Here is a 5,085-nt window from a genome sequence, read left to right on the forward strand (position 1 = left end):
TTTGTGGAGTTAAGCAAAGACAAGGCAGATATCTTAGAGTGCACTGTGTGGGGACAAAGAACAGAATGTGATATTGACAGGAAAAAAAATCTAAGACTAATATTCCGGGCTCCACAATCCTTCTTAGACTACTAGAGAGTTTTTAAAAAGATATTAAATAACATTTATAAAAGTCTCATAATGGAACTTCAATAGTAAGTGCCAAGATAAGGAATATCATCTAAACTATTATTTTGGAGGTGAGCAATCATTTAGCTACTAGCATTTATGATAAAGTAAAACGTATTAAACCAGTGGATTAAGCAACCAAATAAAGGAAGTATTATATTTTATTATTGCTTTTGCCCAATGGTTTGCATTACTTTGTTTCTGAGATGAGGCTTGCTTTGCTGCCTAAGCTGGCCTCAGATCGCCCATCTCCCTGATTCATTTTCCAGACTACAGGAGTCAGAGGAATGCATAACTACACCACTATATCTGGCACATTATGCTTTTTAATTCACAGAAAAATTCGGTAATCATTTTTTTGCATTTTTTATTGTAATTAGTAAAAGGGTTACATGATATTTGCCAGATAGAAGGTGTATCAATTCACGTACATTGATACCCTTTCACATGTCTTGGTACCCATTCCCCCCCCCCACACCCCCTACCCGTCTTGGTTTTCTGTTATAGTATCTTACTTTGTTATCTGATATATTGAATTTATTTGTATTTGGTTATTTGAAATTTGATAGGGAAGGTGGTAATCATTTTTTAACTAAAAAAATCAGTGTAGGGAAAGATACCATAGTGTTTTAAGTGTTGCTACATGTATCACTATTATGTTTGAAATCTATTAGTTTAGTTTGCTTTGTGTATACTTTCAGGAATACTGGCTAGTCCTTACTACTTTCCTGTGGATTTCTAAAAACTATGTATTATAATTTCAAAGTAATTTTTCTATGGTTTGTTTTTATCTGTGGCTTATTACTTTATGATGCTTTTCGGCAAATTGACTTTTTAAAATGTTTTGCTTACAATGACCATTTCTTTCTTCTTTAAAAATGTCTGCTTACGCATGGTGCTCGTGGCGCTTGCCTGTAATTCTAGCTACACAGGAGAATGAGATCTGAGTTTCTCATTTCAAAGCCATTATGGACAGGAAACTCCATGAGATTCTTATCTCCAATTAACCACCAGAAAACCAGGAGTGATACTTTGGCTCAAAGTGGTACAGAACTAGCCTGGGAAGAAAATTTCAGAGGCAGTACCCAGGCCCTGATTTCAAGCCCCATGACTAACAACAAAGAAGTCTGCTTTATTCTATTTCTGAATAATGAAATGTTTTCTCCATATTTTCTTGTAAAGAGTCCTAATTTTGTCTTTATATTTAATGGGGGTTTTTTATTTATCCAGTATTTTGGTGAGTGGTGAATAGCAAAATTTGATTTATTTTATTGTTGATTCATCTTGATACTGTATGCTTATCCGATGATACACTCTTCAGATAATCTTTCAAATTCTTAGCACAATATTTTGTATTCATGTTAGTCTACTACTATTTAAAGTAACATCTCTTTAGAGTCATCTTAACATTCATTTCCTTTTTTAAGTTATTGTTTCATTGGTATTTTAATCTCCATATGAATATTAAAATAAGCTTATCAAATCTGTGGAAAGGTGTCTTGGGAGTCATAAGGCTTCATTTTTGTTATGTTTTTAAATTGGAAAGAATGAATATCTTAATGGATTAATGTTTATAAACTATAAATATACCTGCATTTATTAACATGTTATTTATTCTTTACCTCATGAGCCTCAATAGTGCCATGATTTCAACATAAAAATGATCATACCTTGTCAAATTTATCTCTGTTTACATACTTCCAATGTAATGTATATGAAAAAGAAAGAAGAGTTAATTATTCTTGGTATTGGGAACTGCTTTTTTTATAAGCAGAATTTTATTCATTTTTGATTACAGTTTTGTAACAAAACGATAATTTAGGAAAACCTTCATATGTTAATAGTAAGTTTATTTATTTATATACTTACTTGTTTCTTTTTAAACTTTAAGTAGTTATATAAAGAAGTTGCCATTTAACAAATTTTCAACATCCCTTTCAACACTCGCACTCATCCTTCCCTTATCCACTTTGTCTTAATCTTCGTAGTTTTGTCAGATATATATTATTGACTACACAGCCTCCATCTCCTTGACCATGGGTGATATGTAAATATATTTACTTATTTATGCAAGATTAACACATGTTGCTACCATGTAGTCACTGCTTAAGAGGTCAAGGTCATAAAAACAGTCCTCATACTGGGTACACAATGAGCTTAGAATTCTCTTTTACTGCCCTTAATTCATTTATAATGTGTAGCATAAACATTGTGAAAGTAATCACTGAATTATACTCTTAACTAGTAGCTTGCATATCATCTTGATGACTCCTAATACTGGTCTTAATTTTCTTTGATGTTCAAATGGTAGATATCAACTATTGCTAATAAAGTAGAAATATACATTCCAATTAATATTAAAGTATAACTATTATGTGAATTCATCCAGTGAGCTTCTTAAGGCTCAGAGTAATTATTACAATTATAAATACTACCCAATATTTGAATAACATCTCAGATTTCTGTACTTTTGAGTCTTGCTTTTAGTATTAAATTTTTTATTATATTTTTTTATTAAGGAATTTATTAACATTGATTTTTACATCATATTTCAACTGATGTATTTAACAAACAAGTATTTAAGAATGGAATCTCTATATACAATCACTGGCACTTAGATTTTAGAACATAATTAAAATTAGGCTGAGGGTTTGTGTATCATAGATTCAAATTAATCTATTATATCTATAGAGTCATATTTTTATGTCTATGTAGTTGTGTTTATATTCCAATACCATGTCCATAGCATTGGGTATGCTCACTCTTGTACTGTTTGGATCTAATAGTCACATATTAAGGATACCATGCGCCTTTTGTTCCTTTGGTCTTGCCTTGTCTCACTCAACATGAATCGCTCTAGATTCATCCACTTTCCTGAGAATGCCATTATTTTATCTTGTCTGTTGGCTATGTAGAATTCCATTGTGTGTGTGTGTGTGTGTGTGTGTGTGTGTGTGTGTGTGTGTATATATATAACACACACATATATATATATATATATATACCTATATATCACATTTCTGTATCTATTCATCTGCGGGAACTGCTTATGATCTTTTTTTTTTTTTTTTTGCCAGTCCTGGGCTTGGGCTCAGGGCCTGAGCACTGTCCTTGGACTTTCTCAAGGCTAGAGCTCTACCACTTGAGCCTCAGCACCACTTCTGGCTTTTTTCTATGCATGTGGTACCGAGGAATTGAACCTAGGTCTTCGTGCATGCTGGGCAAGCACTTTAACCACTAGGCCAAACTCCCAGCCCCCTTTTGATCTTTTATACTTTTTACTTTCACACATCTCATTGAGCTCCTGTCAGCTGACTACTTGTGTCAGTGAAGTTTTCAGTAACTACTCATGGCCTTTTGTGACTAAAATCACATTGCTGTTATTGGTCACAAAGCAGACATAACTAATCAGTTTCATTTTTCAGTCTCTTGCTCTCTTTCACTGAATGATCTAGAATTTATTCTACTTAAAATCATTTTCTGTCTTTTGTCTATATTGCTGATTTATTTTTAATTAAGAGAAATGAAGTTCATATATTTACAATTTCTTTTGGATTTGTTATTTACTTGGGAAAAAATCCCAATTCTCTTTCTTACTTGATATTTATATCAATATCCATTTATGTAAATCCAACAAATGCAAAATGAAAATAAATTTGAGACTAGAGACACAATAATAGCATGTTCAAATTTGTCATCGTAATATTATCTAGTCATTATATGGCTTAAATATTATTTTTATTGTCAATATTTAGTTAGTTGATATCAATTGAATATGCTATTTCTTTTAACTTTCCAACAGTTTACTTCAAATTAATCACTGCCAGTGATAAATTATCATATCCAGTGGTAAATGTGACAGACATAATCTCATATCCTTTAGAAATAAATTTCATTACTGAACTCGTGATAGCTTAGCTTGAAGCATTCACTTTCATACAAATAAATATTTCTGATACAAAGAAATATTGGCAATAATTGTGTGTTTGTATGGTGTGTGTGTGCATCATGGGGCTTGAACTCGGCCTGGGCATTGTCCCTGAGCTCTTCATCTCAAGGCTACCGCTCTACCCTTGAGCCAAGCCTCACTTCCCGTTTTCTAGGGATTAATTGGAGATAAGAGTCTCAGGTTCTTTTGTGCCCTGACTGGCTTTGAACCTTGATCCTCAGATCTCAGCCTCTTGAGTAGCTAGGATTACAGGTGTGAGCCCCCCCCCGCCCCCCTGCACAGGCTAGGCAGTAATTTTTAAGGATTAAGACAGATCCTTTCTTTTTGTCAGTCTTGGGACTTGAGATCAGATCCTGGGCACTGTCCCTGAGCTACTTTTGCTCAAGGCACTACCACTTGAGCCACGGAGCCACTTCTGCACTTTTTCTGTTTATGTGGTACTGAAGAATCAATCCCAGGACTTCATGCATGCTAGGCAAGAACTGTACCAGTAAGCCACCTTCCCAGCCCAGATGCTTTCTATGCATGTCCTTTCCTTGATACAGCATGATTGTTTGCAGTGTGAGGTTGTGGTTACTGTGCTGTCCTGCACACACAGCCTTATCCCTGGCTTCTGGTTACCAGATGCATTTACACCTCAAACAACACTATCTCCTGACTTTGAACAATATTATTTGATGGTCAAAAATCTTCTCTCCTTGAAACAACTCTTCTAGTCCAGTGACCTAAAAAAAAAACCAACCTATTCTATTAGCAATTAAGAGGACATGGGATTTAAACATCCCTTGGTATCAGCATTGTGTTTCCTTCACCAGGATATACTTTTCAGTTACTCAAATTCTAAGCTGAATGCTATCAGGAAGAGAGTTTGTGTTTGTAGTTCAAGTCCATAGTCAGTTCACATTAATGAAGAGTAATTATTCTAGATCATACTGGTGGCCTTAATTCAATTAGTTGGAAAGCTTTTA

Source organism: Megascapheus bottae, chromosome 20 (assembly GCF_031878675.1).
Source record: "Megascapheus bottae isolate mThoBot1 chromosome 20, mThoBot2.hap1, whole genome shotgun sequence".
Classification (NCBI taxonomy): domain Eukaryota; kingdom Metazoa; phylum Chordata; class Mammalia; order Rodentia; family Geomyidae; genus Megascapheus; species Megascapheus bottae.